Genomic DNA, 20,827 nt, shown 5'->3' with positions numbered 1-20,827 from the left:
CTCCACCTGTTCATTTCTAGTCTGGTCTCCAGCATTTCAGTCTCCTTAGCTGTGAAGAAGGCAGACAATTTGCTTCCTACCTCCAAGGTTGAGAGTTTAAATAGGTCCAAGAAGTGAAATGGTTTTAACCCATGTAAAGAGATAGAAGAGAACAGTGGGAGGTAGCACAGGAGAAGAAAGATAAGAGTACTGCTTACCATGTGCTTAGGTTGAACTGCGACTATGTAATTTCTAAGCCTTATGTATATGTGAGCCCCGAGGTGTTGCACGTTACGTAAGCTGCAGTATTTACAGAATAACCATAGACTAAGAAACCTGTCACACTTGTAATATGTGGATACACTTATAGTAGGTAGCATTTACTTAACAATAGCTATGTTCTAGGCACTTGGCTAAGACATTTCCATATGTGATTGAATCCTTGGTCTCACGATATCTGGAGATAGGTGCTATTATCTCCATTTCAATAACCTAGAGAGGTGAGAGAAAGAGAGAGAGGCTCATATAATTTGAAATCCTGTAGCCCTTCAGCTCATCGGCGTTACTGCCACACATTTATTTGTGTATGGTTATACAGGTGCAACCAGATTTAGCTCTGTCCCCCAGGGCTATTCTTCACTCTATGAGGAATTCATCATGATATTACTCATAAGCTACCCTTTTGGATATTTGGGATGTATTTGGGATCAACTTACAAAGCTTGATTTCTGCACAACTTTTCGAAACCATGTTTACAGATTACTGAAATTCGTATCGCTTACCACATGTTGGGCACGCTACTGGGTGACAAACACAGGAACAATGCAAAATCACTCCTCCACTGATTCACTTTGTTATAAAGCAGAAACTAACACACCATTGTAAAGCAATTATACCCCAATAAAGATGTTAAAAAAAAAAATCACTCCTCCAAGGAGCTCAGATTCTTCTCTAGTAGGAGAGTCAATTATTCATTCACTCATTCAATAAGTATTACTGGGACTTCCCTGGTGGCACAGTGGTTAAGAATCTGCCTGCCAATGCAGGGGACACGGGTTTGAGTCCTGGTCCGCGGAGCAACTAAGCCTGTGCACCACAACTACTGAGCCTGCGTTCTAGAGCCCTCGAGCCACAACTACTGATGCCCGTGTGCCACAACTACTGAAGCCCGCGCGCAAAGAGCCCGTGCTCTGCAACAAGAAAAGCCACCGCAATGTGAAGCCCGCCCACCACAACGAAGAGTAGCCCCCTCTCGCCGCAACTAGAGAAAGCCCGCGCAGCAACGAAGACCCGACACAGCCAAAAATAAATAAATTTATTATTTTTTTAAAGTGTTATTGAGTGCCTTAGGGTATGCCAAGTGCTACAGTTTAGGTGAACACAAATCAACTTAGAATCACAATACTTGGTAGAAAGAGATGCATGTATAAAGGTCTTTATCTTATATGGTCCTCAGTATTGTGAGTGTTTGGACCTCTAGAGCCAGGCTGCCGGGCTTAAAAGTCTAGCTCTGCCATTTAAAGGCTGTGTGATCTCCGATTGCTTATATAACCTCTCCAGGCATCTCTAAAAAATGAGGATAGTAGTAGTATTTCTCTCATAGGGTTGCCGCAAGGACTAAAAGCAGACACATGTACAGTACTTAGGGCAGTGCCTGGCCTATCACAAGCACTGTGTTAGCTGTTGTCATTATTAGTGTGATACAGATTTAACAAGTGCTGGAATAGTTGCCGATTTGTGACCATAACTCAACAAAGGACAGTAGATATTCTCAAGTCTCTGCTGACTAGAACTTCCTTGAAGCCTTATTGTGTTTCCCTCACCGGATCCCTGTAGACAGGCCTAGAGTAGCCTCAGATGCCTCTTCTATCATATTTCTTCATTTTGAATCCAATGTCAAATCAGTTATCATTCTTTACTGCCTCCTACCTGTTTGTTTTCCTTGGGGAATAGGGGAAGCTGACCTTTTTTTTGCTTCCTAGACCCTCAGAGTGATCTTCATTATTTGTCATTGGTACAGCTCTTAGCAATTTTATCTTAAATTTTTTTTTTACTACTTTTCTTTTTTTTTTAGCTGTACGCGGGCCTCTCACTGTTGTGGCCTCTCCCGTTGCGGAGCACAGGCTCTGGACGCGCAGACTCAGCGGCCATGGCTCACGGGCCCAGCCGCTCCGCGGCATGTGGGATCCTCCCGGACCGGGGCACGAACCCGCGTCCCCTGCATCGGCAGGCGGACTCTCAACCACTGCACCACCAGGGGACCCCCTTTTTACTACTTTTCTTATTATCAAAGTAATAGGTGCTCAACATAAAAGCAATTCAAACATACAGAAATTTGTAATGGAAAGCAAACGGCCCTAGTAATCCCACATCCAGAGATAACCACTGTTAACTGCTTGTTATATATGCTTCCAGATTTCCTCTAAGCATACATTTTATAACATGTGTATTTTTGACAAAATATGCAAATAAAATGGGATCATACTATTCATATTGTTCGGCAACTTGCTTTTTTCACTGACAGATTTTGGACATTCTTTCATGTTAGTACAAATAGGTCTCTTATTTTTATAAAACAAGTTAAATTTGCTTAACCAGTTCCCTACTGGGATTTTGTGATTAGACTTATACACCGTTATATGTTTCCTCTGTTATAAACAATGTTGTAATAAATATACCTGTACTTATATTTTTCTACATGTGTGTAAATATTTCTGAAATACACAATTTTTGCACACATATGTCCAAAGTATAAATTCCTAGATGTGGAATTGTCTGGTCAAAAGAACCTCACATATTAATTTCATCCCAAATTGCTAAATTGTCCTCCAAAGGGATTTACCCAATTTGCATTCATTTATAAGAATATGTACCTCTTTCTCTACATTTGACTGTTTTCTGAGTATTACTTTTTTCTTTTCTCAAGTTATCCCACTCCGGAAATCACATTTCTCTCAAATCTAGAATCATAGTTTAAAACTCAGGGAAGATCAAAACACAGAACAGTGTTTTTACTAACAGCAAAACATTCCAAATTAATTATAGTAGTGAGGTGTTTTCAATCCAAACATCACACCACTAGACGTTAACAGTTTGAAAACAGCTCTAACCTCCCAGATCAGCGAATCTGGTACTGTAATTAGATCACCTGCCACAGCTCCTGCCTACACACCTCCTTGGCTGGGTGTGTGGAATAGGAGAGGCTGCTGGCACAAGGGACAGGGCAGGGAAAGTGAGAAAGCAAGAGGATGTCAAAAGGGCTCGAAATCTAGTGTCATCTTGTGAGTAGTCTAGGACTGTCCCTTGAGTGTGTTCTGGACCTCTGTTCATACTCCTCCTCAGTGCTGCTCTACTTTACTTCCAGTGCCTGAGGAACAAGTGCTCACTCTCCAAGGGTCAGTCCTACCCCCTTCTCTCTGAAGTCCTTCCTGAAACCCTAGAAAACCACTCTCTTTACTGCCTCATTAAATCTGAACTCACACTTTCCTGAGTACCTGTAACATTTTGTGCAGCATGCTTATGAGCAACATTTAGATGCTTAGTAAATGCTGACTGAACATTCACGGACATGGAGAGATCTTGGGAGAAGAGAGATGAGATTTCCCATTGTTCACAGAAACGGGTGGATTCAGATGAAAGGAGATATTGAAGTACTGGGCTGGAACCATTTGTCATGTTAAAAACCAACAATTCCAAACATCCCTCCTGACGTTATTTCTTGACCCCTACGTTTCCCCAACCACGAAAAAGACTGCAAATATTCTTTGATCTTACCACAAAAACAAGAGGGAAAACTATCATGTTGGGAAACACTTCTTAGCGGAGGACAACCTTTCGTCTGCCTGCTTCAGATACAAGACATTTTTGGCATAAAAGAATGGGGGGGGGGGGAAGAGTAGACTCAGAATAAAACAAGAACTGACTCTCTCGTTGTATGTTTAATAGCAGACACCGAACAAATGAGGGTGGGACGCTATTCGTGCCAAGATAAAGTTGTGTGTGCCCCAAATCCTAGGAAAGCGCGTTCACCGTAGGGTTGGAAGCCGCCGAAACGACTTTTACTCAAATTTCCCCCCACCATTTCACCGCATCCCCCACCCCACCCCCGTCTTACTATCAGAGCTTGAGTTGACAGGATAGCCCCAGGGGGGATGAAGCTTCCTGAGGTGGCCTCGCGCCCGCCTGGCGACACTGGCCGCCGGGCCCCGCGCCCTGTCCAGGGGGGCGTTTTACAGCTGAGCGATGGGGCGACTGCGAACTACGGCGGCTGCCCCTCCCCGCCGGCTGCACCTGCGCGCAGTCCAGCAGCCTCCCGCCGCCAGCGTCAGACCCCGGGCCACCGAACTCGCCACGCCGCCCCTCCGGCCAGCACGCCCGGCGGCGGAAGCGCCCCGACCTCCGGCAGACGCGGGAGAGCCGGCGGGGAGAGAGCTCGCCATCACATGGAGGCCCGAGCCCGCCCCATTGGCTGCGGCCGAGCCAGTCGCGGCGCTCGCTGGCTGCGGTTGGTCCCGGAGCTGCAGCGCCTGCACGGGCCCGGAGTCCATGTTACGCTTTGTTTAATTCCCCCCGCTACAGAGTCATGTGCTGCTGCTCTCGTCGCCGCCGCTGCCGCCGCCCGTGGTGCCCCGGCTCCTCCGCCGCGCTTCGAGGTGGCAGCCGCGGGCGGGGCCGCGAAAGCAGGGTCCTGGGCGCCACGCGCCTCCGCCGCCCCGGCACGTCCGGGAGCAGCCACCGCACGCCGCAGGTGATGCCGCCACCTCCCGCCTCCGCCTAAGCCGGGGCTAGGCGGCCAAGCTGCCCCCCAAGGTTGGTGCGCGCCTCTCCGGGGCAGGGGCTGGGGGCTGCGCCGGTGGGAGCCGTGCCGGAGCCGACGCGCGCCACCCCGGCGCCGGCGACCTGCCCCGCGGCGCCGCGGCCCGAGAGGAGGCTGCGGCTGGGACCTCGCTGCCGGGGGGCCAGGAGCCCGGGGACGGGGGAGGCGGGCGGGGCCGGGCGCCCGCCTCGGCCCGCTGGGGCCCGAAGATCGTTCTGCTTTCGGCAGTTTGAGCGGCGGGCGCCGCGGCAGCCGAGTGGGCCCCGCGAGAGCACAGTGCCTGCGACCGCCTCCCTTCGGCTCCCCCCACGCGCGCTCCCTTCTCTCGCCTCCCTCCGCCCCATCGGAAGGGCGGGGAGACCCGGTTACGGCTCCACTGATTCTTCCCGGAGGTGGGTGTTTGGTGTCTGGCCTCGCTGGCCCACTGCCCAGAAGGTGAGCCCTTCAACTTCTCCAGAAACGCTTCCCCTCCGCCTCCTTCCCGCGCCGGGTGGGCTGGGCTGGGAAGTGAGGGCTCGCCCCGCCCTCAGCGCGAGAGGGAGGGAGCCGGGGGCCCGCAGGTGCACCCAGCCCGCCCCGGGCCATCTCCGGGTTGGGTACCGGTATAATCCGCTTCTAGCTTGTTTGGAAGCGTGGGCACTTGGGAGCCGGACTTCTGCTCAAATCCCGTTCAGTGGCTTGGAAAGGAGGAGGCTTGGGGGTGGTTGCTCAGGGAATCATCACCTCCGCTTACTGGAGGGTTGATAGGGGCCTTCCTCTTTCTCTCCCCTTCATTTGGGGTATCCCTTATGGATAAAGAGATGAGTTTTTTTGGTTTCTTACAAAGCCAGCCACGGTAAAGAAGAGCTGCCGCAGGTCGAGGGGAGGAGAGGTAGGTTCCTGCTGGAGAGGGAGAGGAGGGGTATGCGGCCCCATTTGGATACGCAGTTGGGGGTGTATGTGGCAGAAGGTGGGGACGTAGGGTTTCAGAAAAGAAATAGTGCAAAGGTGAGAGTGTGGGAGCACTCAGGAGGCGCAGGGGACGGGGAATGGGTATCGGGGAGTCCTTAGCCGACTGTGGGGCCCAACTTGAGCCACTTGGACTCCTATGTGGCTCTTTCTGTTTTGCAGATTTCCTTCTTTCCTTCTCCTTGACTTTGAAAAAAATATTTCGTGTTGGGCAAGGAAAGCTTTGAGGACGTATTTTGAGAGATTCAGGAGTAAAGAGAGAGCTGACTTATGGAAACTTTCCTTAGCAGCTTTGATAATAAAATGCTAGACAGGCTGCATTTATTGAGCACCTATTATGTGTTCTGTGCCAGACGTTGGAAGAGTCTGGGCAGGCAGGGAATTCCCGTCTGCAGTACTGGTTAGGGCTGTTTACTTCATAAGCAACCGAAGGGCGCTTCCAAGTGCCAAGAATGACAGTGATTCAGACCTTCCCCGCCAGAGCTTCTGGGGCCTCTGCATGGTACAGACCTGTGGGAAGAACCCTGCACCATTCCCAGTAAATGGGGTCTTCAGGCAGCATTTATTTTTACAGCCCATTAATACTGACCAGACACCTCCCATCAGCTAGGACATGGTGAGAGTTGTCTCTTTTCCTGTATTCGACATCAAGTGACTAAAACCCTGTTAAAATACAAGAACAAGATAGGAAAGATCCTGAGATGAAAATTAGGTAAACTAGGGTTCCGGCCAAGTTGTTGGTCTCTATAGGTTAGTAAGGGAGCCTCCCATGAAATGATTAGGTAATCCATAGAGCTGGGGAAAAAGCAATCCAGAATCTTAAATCGGCATGGTTTATTTATATATTTGAACATTTTATCTTAGATTTGTCTCATTTTTATTGAGGGTGTGTGAGTGTGTACTTTGTTGATTAAAACCTAACACATTACAAGGTTGGAGAGGAAACTGTCCTTACATGACCCAGCCCTCCAGTCTCTTCATGACCATGTGGAATGGTGTATGATGCAACAGTTAAAGTATTGAGCCATATTTGTATCCTTTTCTTTCTGCCAAGGTTTACAGAATTTAAAAAACTTGGTCAAAGCTTGACCTTTTTTTTCTTAATTTTTATATTGAGCAGAACTTTTTTTGATTAATTTTTTTTAAAGTGTGCTGTGTTTGTAAGGTCCCAATAGCTGAATTATTTTGGTAGCTGTATTTTGGAGATCGGACTTGGTTCAGTCTCAGTACTGTAGGTGAATTGGTACTAGCTATGAAAAAGTCAAAGTTTTGTCAAAACTGTGCTCATGATTACATATGTACTTGAAATGGCAGTTGGTAAGGGATTTCACATATTTTTCATGTATCATTGGAGCTGATGTTGACATTCTGAGAAATGCCAGCCAATATTTATTAAGTACCAGCAAGAAGCAGAGAACCAGAGTGGGTGCTGTGATGCCTTAACCAGGAAGAAGAGGATTCTTGTACGTACGAATAGAGGGCAAGTAAGACCGCCCACGTGAGGACACCACCAGAAGCAAGGGATTGCATTTGTCTAGGAGGCCAAGGAATACCGAGACGAAAGAGTGTTTGGAGCCAGCCGGGAGTGCTGTGTGTGTTGGGGAAGAGGGAAGGAGCACGTATTAGGGGAAGCGTTGAGGTGTGTCATGGGTCAAAAATAGGTTTGCCTGGCTGGAGCAGAGAACATGAAGGGAGGTAGAGGGGATCTAGTTAGTGGAAAACTTGAACCACAAGTCAGTGGTGTTAATCATTTGCCTCAAGAGTGGGTCTCCACAGGGGGTGACTTTGCCTCCCAGCAGACATTTGGGAATATCTGGGCACGGTTTTATTTTTGCTTGTCCTAGCTAGGAGGCAGGTGCTACTGACATCTAGTGAGTAGAGACCATGGAGCCTGCTAAACATCCTGCAATGTGCAGGGTATCCCCCATGACAAAGAATTATCCCTTCTGAAACGTCAGCAGTGCCATGGTTGAGGAACCCTGCCTAGACAGGGAAGGTAAAGGCCGCTGTGAAGTGAAGTTACATCTCAAAATAGCCCTCGAAGGAGGTGGTTTTGACATGTGAGGAAGGATGTTGAGGTTGGGAAGCCAATCTAGGAGACTTGTGCTATGCTTAGGCCAGAAGTGGTTAGGATCTGGGCAAATTCTAATCAGAGAAAAAGGCATTTTTGAGAGATCGTGGCAGATGAGCTAGCAGGGCAGTATAATATTGGGTAAGTGGAGAATCACAGAATTGAAATTGGTATTTTAGAGAAGTCTTGGTCCAACTTCTTTACTTGAGTAATTTCTTATACTTGTGAGGCAGCCTCTGTTTAAACACCACCAGGAACAGGGACCTCTGTACTTATGAAGACATGTCATCATATCTTTGGACTGTGTGTACGATTATTATTTGAGCTGAAGACTGCCTCCCCGAAACTTTGTTCTGTTGATTCTTGTCCTCTGGAACTACCCACTTCCCCAGGACAGCCCATCGAATGGGCAAAGACAGAACGACGTCCCCCTCCTGGCCCTCCAGCTGACTAACTTTTCTCAAAGCAAAATAGTCCCAATTCTTTTCACAGTCCTGCATGGGACATGGTTTCTGTCTTCTCAGTTTGTCCACATCTCTCATGGAAAGTTATGGCGAACTGGAATCGAGTATGGTAACTGAGACCTGATCTGGTTCACAAAGAGTACAGTAGGACAGCTGTTTCCTGAGACCAAGGCACAAGCATCTACTTTCTGCAGCTTAAGCTTACAAAACTGCCCATCACAGACTCATGTACAGGATTCTGGACAGTCAGAACTCCCAGATATTTGTTGTATGAACTGCTGCATCCTGTATTCATCATGCAGATTTGGGTGTGTGTGTGTGTGTGTGAAGTTGAATGGACGTGTTTTTGGTTTGTTTTTGTCCCTGTTCAGTTCTATCCTATTTATTTTGGTCCAGTTTTCAGGACTTTTGGGATTTTAAAATCTTAGTTCTGCCTCGTAATCACATGAGAGAGGAGTGGAGGACGACTTTGTCAAAAGCTTTGTAGTCACGTATGTTAATACTTCATGAAACCCGGTACTTTGTTTGGCACTGCTGGTCCTGTTTGAGAGCTGGGCGTGCTGGGTGATGGAGGTGAATTCCGGGGGTTGATTAGCCCCAAGTTTAGGGGCGTCTGGGAAATTTGTGTTCGTGGCCAAGCTACACTGAGTTAGGCTCTTGCTAATGTTTGCACCTGAGGTGCCCTTTCGAAATTATTTCAGGCTGTTGCAAGCTTCTGAAATCAGTACTCCTCTGGGGTCTTTGTAATTCTGTTTAGACATCTGGAAGAGCATTGCTAATGTTCTGTGCAAATCTGAAGCTTGCCAAATCCGAGTTGCTTTTGAAATTTGTGAAGAGGTAAACTGGGTAATAACTGGTATTGGCAAAAACCATGGATGAAGTTTGTTCCCACTCAGGCTAAGTGGTTTTTTTTCTTCTTCTTTTTTTTTGCTAGTGTGCCTGAAATACTTCATTAGTGAGAGCTTTGCATTTGGGGAAGGTGGGGGGTGTTGGGGATTAGAGATAGGCCTTTCTCCCAGTACTAAGCTTTAGCTTGTGGGTGGTGTAATATCGCACTTAGCAGATTTCACGTGTCTTCACTGAGAAGACATTAGGAAATTACCATTCTTGGATGTCTTTTGAAGCGGACAGGTCAGAAGTCCTAGGTAACTTAGTGCCAAGTTCTCCAAATGTTCTAGATCTATCCAGCAAACTAGATTTAAATATATTACTTGATTCAGGTGGTTGCCATCCAACAGTGTAGAGAGTGCTAGAACAAAATTCCAAATCTCATAGCCACAATGTGTAACCTCTTTGTTAGGAACGTCCATTGTGCCCCAGTTCGTTGCAGGTGTGTTGCCTGTCCAGATGGTACAGTCTGCTTGCTCTCACTTCTGTGCTAGCCCACATGGGAAACCTGTCTGTATCCTCTGGAGATGAAGGATATTCCTATGAGAAGAAGGGATTTTTGTGAATTTATGAGATTTCTTGAGGGGGGAAATATTTGAAAACCCTTGGAGACTGTCCTTTTACACTTTCAAAGGCTGTATCAAAGTTGAAGTCACCTTGGGATTGAGGATTCAGTGTATCATTTTTGGGTAGGAGGAGAGAATTTTACAGATGGCAGTGATCAATGTTTGAATTAGATAGATGAGGAAATTGAGGCCTGTGGAGCTGATGTAGTGACAGAGCAGGCATTAGAATCCACCTACCTTAAAGACCACAAATTAAATCTAAGGCTAAAGACATCTCTGCTTGGAGGTGTGTAAACAGTGGGGTCCCTTAGTTCTTACTTACATAATTGATCCAAAAGAAGGAGTACCCAGTGGAATTTCTAGGTTTACAGATGACAGTAAGCTCTTCTGAATTATGAAATAGCTAACCAACGGGGATTTACTCCAGGAAAACTGTGCTGGGATATGTTAGTCATCAGAAGATTTGCAGGTGAGTTTCTTTGTGGGCAAATGTGAAGTCAGGTATTAAGGAGGGAATTACGGAGCTGTCACAGGATGATGTTTTGGTGGGAAAATCCAGGAAAGGGCTTTGAAAATACTTGCACAGTGTTGTCCCAGCTTGTTGTTGCAGATTAAAAAGGACAGGAAATACTAAGCTTCATCAAAAGATTTTGGCAACGAAACAGAAAACACAGTCTTAATTGAGTTTCTACCGTGCTTTGTTCAAAGCATGGGCACCTGACTTTAGGCAAGACACCAGAGCTGGAGTGAGCAACGTAACGGTACCTAGAAAGGGTAGACAGTCCTGCCAGAATGGAAGCTCCATGAGGACAGAGCCTTGCCCATCTGCTTTTCTGATATAAATATTAGAGTTTCTAGTATCTGGAAGAAGACAGCTGGGAGGAGATGTCTCTGAAGCCCATGAAACCACTAGATTAGGGACAAAGGAAACCTGGATTGTTTCCCTAATCCTAGCAAACCTGAATGTGCTGTTTCAATCGCCTGCTTCCTTGTCTGCCTGCTCCAGTACTCTGTCAGTGTGGTGAAGGCAGGGATGTATCTGTCTTGTGCTCCACTGGTTTCCTAGGGCCCCACACGTGGCAGGCCCTGCATTGGTATTTGACACCTGAAGGAATGCATGAAGAGGTGCATTCCTTAAAGCTTTATAAGATATAAATTCAGGATTAACGCAAAAAAAAAATAGGGTACCAGTTTTACTTAGCCCTGGCTGGCATCACAATCAGCCTGGGGAAGGTTTTAAAGTTACATGAGCGCAGACCTTTCCCCATACCTATTGAGTCAGAGTCTCTGGGAGTGGAGTTTCATTTTGAAAAGAGCCCTCTTCACTCCCAAGTGGTTCTGGTGTGCAGCCAAGACTGAGAACCACCATCTTGCATAGTTGTACAGAAAGGCTGGTATTGACTGGAGAAACCTTCAGAAAGTTGAAACATTTGTGGCTGACAGGCCCACAATTGGTAGTTAAGACGAGGAGCTCTAAGGATACATCTGTGTCCTTGGAAGATGATGACCAAGACAGCAGATGTCCACTGTGTGGCCCTTGGTGCCTCCATGAGATGCTGTGTCCTGGATTGGATGGCATGAGGGGCTCAACCTGCAGTCCGTTCTTGAGCAGTTGTTTCCAGAGTGGATCCATAGTGACAGTTACACCAGCCTATGGAAAAATAAGAATAAAGACTGCAGCAGGCTTTTCGTGTTTAATTTTAGTATTAAGTTTGTTCAATTTAAAGGATTTTTTTTTTTAATCTTGGGATCTCTTATTTTGAGGGGTTAATTTTTTTTTTCCTTTTATAGAAGGATGGTGGTGGTTTGCTTTTGGTATCATTTCTTGGTCACCTAAAACCTGGTAGTTTTATAACAGTCTTCTTTTGAAATTTTACTAGTCTGTGGTATGAATCAAAAGTCTGGGAATTACTACTTCCCTGAGGTGTTCAGGATGTCCATGTCCTCCTCTTGACACCTGCTATTGGGGAAGGATCACACATATCGATGGTAGATTCTATTATGAACATCTTTTTTAAATTAATTAATTAATTAATTTATTTTTGGCTGTGTTGGGTCTTTGTTGTGGTGTGCGGGCTTCTCATTGCGGTGGCTTCTCCTGTTGCAGAGCATGGCCTCTAGGCGCGTGGGCTTCAGTAGTTGTGGCACGCGGGCTCAGTAGTTGTGGCTCGCGGGCTCTAGAGCGCAGGCCCAGTAGTTGTGGCGCACTGGCTTAGTTGCTCCGCAGCATGTGGGATCTTCCTGGACCAGGACTCAAACCCGTGTCCCCTGCATTGGCAAGCGGATTCTTAACCACCACACCACCAGGGAAATCGCATGAACATTTAATTCCTTAAAAAACCTTTTACTTTCCTTCTCTGCTTGCTGGTAATAGGAGCTTTGCCAGAGAAGGTTTCACTTCCCCAGCAACCCATAAATCCCATTGCTAAATCTCAGCATCAAAAGATCACCAGTACTGCAATGAATTCTACAAAGCAGGGAGAAGGAAGGAAGTGCAAGGCAGCTGTTCTCTCTGAAGGCTGTCAGCCACCCGGAAGCTGCCTCTGCAGAGCTCACTCAGTGGAGATGGGACAGATTCATGCCCATCACACTGGGAATGAAGTGCCGTCTGTCAAATTCTCTTGTTCCCAAGCCAGTTCTGAGAATTATTTGAATATTAAAAGTCTTTGGAAAATGACCCCCATGATTCTTGCAATGGTACCCTACTGAAATAAGCTTTTAAAATTAGTTTATTATCAGATATAACTAGTGTTTTTTTTTAAACTGAACTGGTCAAGAAGTAATTGAGCGATTTATGGAATACCCATAGCTAATAACAATAATCATTTCTTAGGCATTTACTGATTGTCCAGACCTATGCCCTGGAATTTACATGCATTCTCATTTAATCTGCAAAACAATCCTGAGTGGAAGGTGGACTTATTCCCACTTTAGAGATGAGGTAACTGAGGCTTGAGAGGTTATGTGATTTGCAAAAAAAAAATCACAAAGAAGTGGTGGAGGTGGAATTTGAAGCTAGTTTTGTTTATTTCAAAACTCATTCTCTTAATGTACTGCACTCTTCTCGTTTATCTTAGATTTCTTTGTATTCATTTTATAATATTATTAATATTTCTTTTAAAGAAAGAGAATCCAATTTTGATGTGTAAAGAGACCTTACAGCTTGTCTAGTTCATGCTCCTCATTTACGGACCAGATCTGAAGCGTGGGTACATAGCTGAGGAGAGCTATAGGGGCACCCAGCTCTGCAGGCTCCCAGGCCAGAGTTCTCATCAGTGCACAGTGGTTTTAGAAAACATCAACCTGTCGGTAAAACCACTTGAGTGAAAGTTGATTCTAGAATTGAGAGGGTAATGTAAAATCACTTATTTTGGTGCTTTTTCTAGCCCTATTCTCTTTTATCATCAATATTGGTGATAGAATGCCACTTGTAATAGCATGCACTGAGTGCCCTCCTTCTAATTAGATCTGACCCTACAACACTACTGTACATAAATATATAAAGATGTAGCTAATATTTGTTAAGATGTTTTATCCAAATGTTTGCTGAATAAATGCTATCACAAATATATGCAGTTAAAGACAAGTAATCATTACCCGTATCCTCTGAGTTAATGATGGTGAATCAAGAAATATCCAGATATCTGTGTGATATGTAGCCTGTCTTGTTTATAGATTATGCTCCAATATAATTATTTCAGTGGAGTGAATTCACTCCGTTAGAGTTTCTACTTTAATGGTTCTATTGTTCATATTAACATTTAGCCAATAACCAAGTACAAATTGGGAAATGGTCTGCAGTGTTACACAGCTTGCACAAATGAATCCCCTTCCTACACACACGCACACACATGCACGCACGTACGCATGCACACACACCCAGAGGCTTTCTCTTTTAACTTAGTTCTTTTCTAGTATTTCTCTATTATGGGACATTTTCCTTTTTGTTTAGTTCTAAGTTCTTTTCTTTATGAATTATTTGTACCTGGAAAATTCTGTACGAAGCAGAAACTTTATAATTACATCTGTAATTTGTGCTCTAACCAGAGAGAGTTAGATGCTAGCTGTGGTCTCAGGCATATCCCAAACACTGCCCGAAGCAGGCCTCACATGGGATAATTTATGACAGCTGGTACTCAACCTCAGGGTAGGGTGATCAGGAGGGAGTGGGGGGTGAACCTGGGCTGAACCAGCAACTGCAGGTCCTGTCTAAAAGGGGCCTGGTGAGCAGATCTGTTCAGCAGCCAACTGTTGCCATATGGGAATGTGGGCCAGTCTTGACAGATCTTCTGATTTTTTCACTGTAAGCCAGAAATCTGGATTACTTAAAAATCTCCTGATTTTAAAAGATTGGCTAACACGACGTTTTAAAAAGCACTTCCTGCAGACCAAACAAAATAGCTTTGTGGGCTGGATACAGCCTGTGAGCTTAGGCCCTTAGAGATAGATAGCCCTTTAGTGGCCAGGTAAATGGAAGCATATGATTTAAATAAAAGCATAATACACTTTTAAAAAGTTGAAACAAAGCAAAACTCGATGTCATCGTTTTATGTACCACACACACACACACACACACACCCACACCCACACCCACACACACACACACACACACATACAGAAAGCAGAACAAAACAAACCAAAATCCCCATACTTGTAATGGTAACAATTTCTGCCCTTTAAATTTGGTTTGTTACATCCAGAGTGGTTACATTTGAAGGGGTTGTCCTGCCTGAGGAGTGACAGACTCAGAGAGAAATACGCGGAGTATGGGAATGCAGCAGGTAGGAGAAGATACGGGGGCGGGGCGGGGGGGGGGAGGCAGGTGGGCCCTGTGGTGGAGAACAAAGGGTCAGAGCCGCTTGGAGGGCAAGAAGGATCGTCCACCCCAGAAGATAGGCGAAGAGGAATACTCCGTTATATCTTAACATTGATTTGGGGGTTATAGGGAGGAGACGGAGATGAAAGAGGAGTCCTTACATGAGAAGGGAACATTGTGATGTGATAAATATTCAGAAATAGCGCAGAAGCTCTGGTTGGGCAGAGGGCTGTTGTTTTGCCGTTCCTAGTGTGCACGTCAACTTGTGTGGTGGCTTCTTGAAAAGGAGAATTGGAGTGAAAAGGAAAAGAAAGGATTTAGGTCAGGAGAATATAGAGTGAGGAAAGGAAGAGGCGACGACAGGACAGCTGGCGTCACAAAGTAAACCAGGAAAGCTGAAAACGTTTGCACGGTACAGACAAGCACTCTTCCCCCACCCCGTAAACCACGGCATTGTCTGGGCGGCGATAGCCCCGCCGCTCCCGGATGGCTCTGGACCCCAGCTTGTTTGGCTTGCGGGGGGCTGGTGTGCTCAGTGCCACTGGTGTAGCCCCCATGGTCCCTTCGTGTGAAGTCAGTGGCCGCAGGGGTGCACCTGCCCCGCCAGGCACGCTGATTGGAGGTCAGTGCAGGCTGAGTTTTAGCCCCTCTTCCTGGCTGGGTGCCCCCGGGCAGGCCATGACCCCAGACCTGTGTTGTGACCCTTCCTTCTAGTGCTCCTGTCTTTAGTTTTATCTGCTGTTCTGGGGAAAATCCTTCCATTGTTTAAGTCTAATCTGTTGTAGTACATACGCCCTCTCCGAAGGAGAGGAGAGGTGATACTCTAGCAGCTCTGTTACTAGCTGAGTCTAGACTTTTAGCCTGAGAGGGGATTTTTAAAACCATTTTTCTCTTAATCATCCCAAGGATAGCACATTGTTCTTGGAATTCCAGCATTTTCTGGGAAATAAATCTTTTGATTCATCAGCAGGTTTTATCCCAGTCCTTAGGATTGCCGTCCCTCTGTGACCTGAACCATGTCTTTCTCAGCTGGTATAACTTTAAATTTTTAACGCTTTGGTTGTTTTCAGAATATAAAGCAAATTTTACAGATGTTCCCCTATGTTAGTTAGTTCAATGCTATAAGTTCTTCGTTTTGTTTTATTTAGTTTCTCAGCGTGGAAGCCCCTTTGTAGTATGGAGAGAATGGGTACAGATTTACTTGCACTGTTGCTGGGAAGGAGGAAGATTCTTCGAATTCCACTGTTTGTTCTTCTGGGGACTCTAGTCCACAGATGGAAATCCTGGAAGATCCTATCAGGAAGTGAAATTTGTAAATAATCGTCGTGCTGGTTTGGGGCGTTATGGATTAACAAATTGTGCAAGAAGTCTTCTTCAGCCTTCTTAAAATACACTTGAAAAAGAACACAATTGTAGAGACTAATCTATTCTGGAAATAATAATAGGAAACACTTGCGTAGTACTTACACATGCCTGGCACTGCTTGGAGCACTTTATATGTATTAGGTCATGTGTTCCTCACAACAGCCCATTTGTAGCAGAGAACAACAAGGCCCAGTTGCCCTGTCTGGCTGCACTTCCCCATCTCTGTGAGCAGCCAGGGGACTCAAGGCCACAGAGCTGGAAGCGACAGAGCTGTGATTGGAACCCAGGCAGTCATGGCTTCAGAATCTGTGCTTTTGAGGACTGCGTTATGGCCTCTTGTACTCTTCTCACGACAAGGATAGGCTTTTACAAACATTTTTTGCTTTCCATATCACCTCAGCTTTAAACTCAGGATCAGGGTTTGATTTAAAAAAAAAGAAAATTATACTCCTTCCCTAATACCTGCTCCCCAAACCACATGAACAAACAGAATTGTCAGGAGACAGTTTCCGTCTAGGAACAGAAACTAAAGGGTCTTCCTGGAACACTGTCCTAAGATACCGGACTGATCATTCTAAGGGCTGCAGGTGGGGCCTCCTTGCTGTGACAGCCCTCACTCTTGGCACCAGATTTGTTTTTAAGAGGACAGAAACTCTTACCTTTACAACTAGTGGATTTGGTGAGCTTCTGAGAAAGTTTTAAAAATCGCTTTTCACACTTCATAAAAGTCCGTGGGAAGGGCCAAGGACTTGGAGCTTAGATGACTTGAGTTTAGTCCTGGCACTCTTCTGATTGCTACTGACTGTGTGGCCTTGGACTTCCCGACTTGGGTTTCATCCCCTGTAATTGGTGGAGGGGGTGGGGTGATAACGGCAATAGGATTGGTTTGGTGAGGATAAGAAGCTATTACATAGGACGATATGTTATTGACAACAATGGCCGTGTGTGTTAGGCAGCTGGGGACCTACGTGCGCTCTGTGAGCCTCGGGAGTCTTTCCTGTTGGGTGAGTGGTGAGCTGGAGGCTTGGGAATTGGTGGGAAGGTTTGCGTTGATCTGAGCTTCTTTCCTTTCCTGTTCTCTCCTTACCTGTGGTACAGTGTGGATGATAATGTGGATGTCCGCTCAGTTTCTGGCCCAAACTCCTTTTCCTTGGTGCCCCCCTCCCGCTTTGGGCTCGCCTCCAGTTTGCCTACAAAGTGCTGTTTGTTGTGAGGGTGAAGCGGGCAATTCTCTGGGCAGTGCAGTTACTGTAGTTCAAAGCAGAAAGCCAAGCTGGAGGAGGAGGGACAGACAGGGCTTGTTCGTTAGAATTTTGTACATTGATTTTTGAAGGAAAGAAAGGGGATTAAGAAATGACTTCTCAATAGAAATATTATGAAATGCCCTTCATAACAGAACAAAATCGGGCAAGGAGAAAGGGCTTTAAGAAATCACTGCTTATTACTTTGAAAGCAAATGCTTTTGTTTGTTTGTTTGTTTTTGAGTGGAGGCAAATACTTCTGGAACTCTTACTATCTCCGCAATGCATTCTGGTAGGATAGGAAACAAAAATTGATAAATGATATTTACAACAGCTGTCATTTTGGTGCATTTTAGGTGGTCCGCATTGGGCCACTTTTCCTGTTTTATCCTCAAATGAGTCATGAAGGTAGGAATCATTTTGTGTGTGTCCCATTTCAAAGATTATAAAATGGAGGCTCATAGTATTTAAATAACCTACCAAGGGTTACAGTGCTAGTAAGTAACCGGAAGAGCTAAACTTTGAACCTAGGTCTGTCTCTCATTCACAGTATGAAAAATGAGTGTGTTACATGCCCCTGCTTTCAGGGGGAGACCACCACCTACGCAGTTTGGTGTAATTCAGCTCAGCACGCGGTATATGCTGTAATTCCTGCATGAGCTAATTTTTTTGAACATTTGTTGAGAGGAAGGAGAGACTGATTTTGACTGGAAAGATCAGAGAAGTTTTCACAGAGAAAAATAACTTGAGCAGCGCTGAGGGAACATTGGGGCAGCAAGTGCCAAAGACATAAAAGAAGCGTGTGATGTGTTCGGGGAATGGTGCTGTGACAGAGTGAGGGATGTGGGAGGGAAGGAGGGCAGAAAAGTAGTTTGGGACAGATCACAGAGGGTCTCGAGTGTCCTGCTAAGGAATTTAGACTTCATTCCATTGCCTTTGAAGGTTATTCCATTAAACGTTCTTGAGAAGGGGAATCATTTAGTCTCTGATGTGACTGATTCTGGTGGCAGTGTCTAGAAAGGAGTAGAGTGTGTGCAGCAAAGGTTCCCCAACCAGACTGCAGCATAGGGTCACCTGGGAGTCCTTAAACATACAGATCCTGGGAACACCCCATGCCCACCAGCAGCACCCACCCACCCCCTGCCCCAGATATTCTGTTTAAAAGCCTGCAGGTGATTCTGAGTGCAGTCAGGTAAGGGAGTAGGGCCTGTAGACATTCTGAGGCTAACTGTGAGTTTGCCATCGTGTGGATGATTTATAAACCATAGGAGGCGGCCAGGAATCAAACCTTGGGGAAGATCTGTCTATTTAGGTTTCATCGTTTGCTTATTATTCCGTATAGATATTAAATAATCTCAGAGCATCATCATTTTCACATAAATTTTCCCATTCATATCTACAATAGAATGCACTATGGCTCTAAACTTTATGCCTTTGTGCTAAGTCCCCTACCCTGCCCCACCCGCTTTTTTTGTTTGTTTATTTCGAAGGAAATGGAACATGCAGCATTTCCTTCGTGACTGTCCCTTCCTTGACAATCTCTCATCAGCTGTGGAGTCCGCTGCCTGGGGCATGGTGGCTACAGAGCTAATTGTTCAGCTCTTCAGTCTCTTAGGAGTTGAATGGTATGATGCTCACTTGTACATTTCCTGGGACCTAGCGTGAAGTTAGGCCATTTTCTTTTTTTTCCCAAATGTTGCAGACCCCTCCTGCTTCCGTTTCTTGAGTTCTAAATCAACGACTGACTTTTAAAGTATAAATTTTGCTGGGAGAGCAAACAGTTCTACCAAGGGAGAAGCAATTTCTCAACATTAAAAAAAATTAGAAATTATAATTTATGCTTAAAAAAATAATGTTAGTCCAAGTTTTTGCTCTCTTCTCTCTTCCTTCTCTGCTGTTCTTTATCCTGCCGTATGTTTACAAACCATTCTCATGACCTTCTGCCTGAGCAGCATATTTGTAGTGGGGCCAGATTATACATACACCACTGACTTTTTCATCTGACCTCTAAATTCAGCCTTTGAGCCCCTTCATTTCTTTGAGTTTTGCTAACAAAGTCTTCTTGTTGAAAGGAATATTATTTCCCGTGGAACTTTACTGATGGTGTGTGGAATAATAGGATCATGCTTTTTGAAGTTCAGACCGAAGTTCCTAAAATCTTAAACATATCCAGTTTGCTATTGCTTACTTTACCTTTAGTTCAGTCTTGGCATTTCAGGTCTAGAGGCGGTTACTACCCAATGGGCATCCTCAGCCCCTCCCTGAAAATTAAAGGGAGAACAGAAATGAACCCAAACGTCCTGTTTTTCCTCACCTCTCTGTTAATTTAACTAAGTCAGTTGGCTTGCCCTCATTTGCCCTTTTCACCCCTCCCAGATTAACGTTATGTGCAAATTTGATTATAACAGTGTGAATAATTTCTAAGTTACTTGAATACAGATTGAATACTGTTCCTTGTGGTTCTTTTCTTCATCACACTGGTAGATGTATCCAGTGCTTTTCTTTCCAGCCTGCTTAACTCCTGTGTGGTTCTTGTAGCCACATAAGTTTCAGTTGATTTGGCCATCCTGATTGTATGGGGCACTGTCAAATGCTTCGTCAAGATCAAAGCACGTGGAGTTCGGTGCATTCCCTTCCCTTGCTAATTCAGTTGTGCTGGAGGCGGGCAATCCTGGAGCCTTGCAATCCAGGATTCTGGTCAAGGTAAGGAAGCAGCCCTTCTTCCTGAGTTGGCTGTTCGGCAGATATCTTTTCCTTTCTTTTAAATATTCATTTATTCAGCAACATGTAGCAGGCACTGCATCCCTGACCGTGTACAACCAGTGGTTCCATTCTTGCTGTAGAAAGGAAAACCCCTGACCCTTTCACTTCTCTCCTTCTGCATTAGCATGGGACTATTCCCCGTGAACTTTCGTGCTGGAGAAAGCAAGCCCAAGCCAATGGTACCCCATTGGTAGTAAAATGTGTTGGTTAAAAGTAGATTCTGTGGCCAACCAGGCTGCCCAAGTTCTGGTATTTGCTAGTAGTATTACTTTAGGCAAATTACTTAATAGCTCTTGTCTGTTTCCTGGTCTGTAATATGGAAGTAATGGTAGTTCTTGCTTCATAGAGTTGTCCAGAATAATTGAGTCAATACATGTAAAGTGGTTGGAATTTGTTTAGCTAGGTTTAGTTTAAAACTTGATGAATAATCATTCAAAAGTTTATAATAACGTTTCTGGGTTTTCCAGGCACTTTGTTTCTCTTTCATGCTATTTGCCTTAGTCACTCCACTGCAGGCAAAGGAAAGGAGATGAAGATCAAACTGTCCAGCTTTGCCACCTTAAATTATTTGTAAATTGCTTTTCTTCTTGAAGATTCCGTTATAATAGGTGGTTGAGAATTGATATACTCAGTAGACAATATGACTTATTCCCTATCAACTCTTATATTGCTACTTCCCAGTGTGTAATTGTAGATATTTATATATTTAAAAAATCTTTTTAAGAACATTATTTTCTTAGTAATAAACATTCTATTTATTGGACCTGTTAAATCATTTTAAGTTGTTGGGTTTTTAATGTATTATTTTTAAACAGATGCCCAAAGAGAATTTTTAAATTTTTTTTTTTAATAAGGAGGCAGAAATACCCACTACAGACAATGAACAGACAAAACACGCCTTCCAAAGAAA

At 45.1% G+C, this 20,827-nt stretch overlaps 1 protein-coding gene across 4 annotated transcripts in view; it reads left to right on the top strand.

Moving 5' to 3' along the window:
* Positions 1-4,510: 4,510 nt before the first annotated feature.
* The window catches only part of LRRC8D (leucine rich repeat containing 8 VRAC subunit D), a 114,987-nt gene continuing 98,670 nt past the window's right edge, over positions 4,511-20,827 (top strand). For 2 of the 4 annotated variants that reach the window (XM_082857679.1, XM_082857676.1), the window contains exon 1: positions 4,511-4,788. The gene's annotated coding sequence lies outside the window, so the exon portion shown is untranslated. Of the gene's footprint in view, positions 4,789-5,290; positions 5,667-15,428; positions 16,918-20,827 lie in introns of those variants that run through there. The other 2 variants (XM_082857675.1, XM_082857677.1) reach the window with 2 other exon arrangements.

This window comes from Leucopleurus acutus (assembly GCF_964270905.1).
Source record: "Leucopleurus acutus genome assembly, chromosome: 2".
Lineage (NCBI taxonomy): Eukaryota > Metazoa > Chordata > Mammalia > Artiodactyla > Delphinidae > Leucopleurus > Leucopleurus acutus.
Note: the sequence above shows the minus strand (reverse complement) of the source record. Positions and strands in the feature narration are given on the sequence as shown.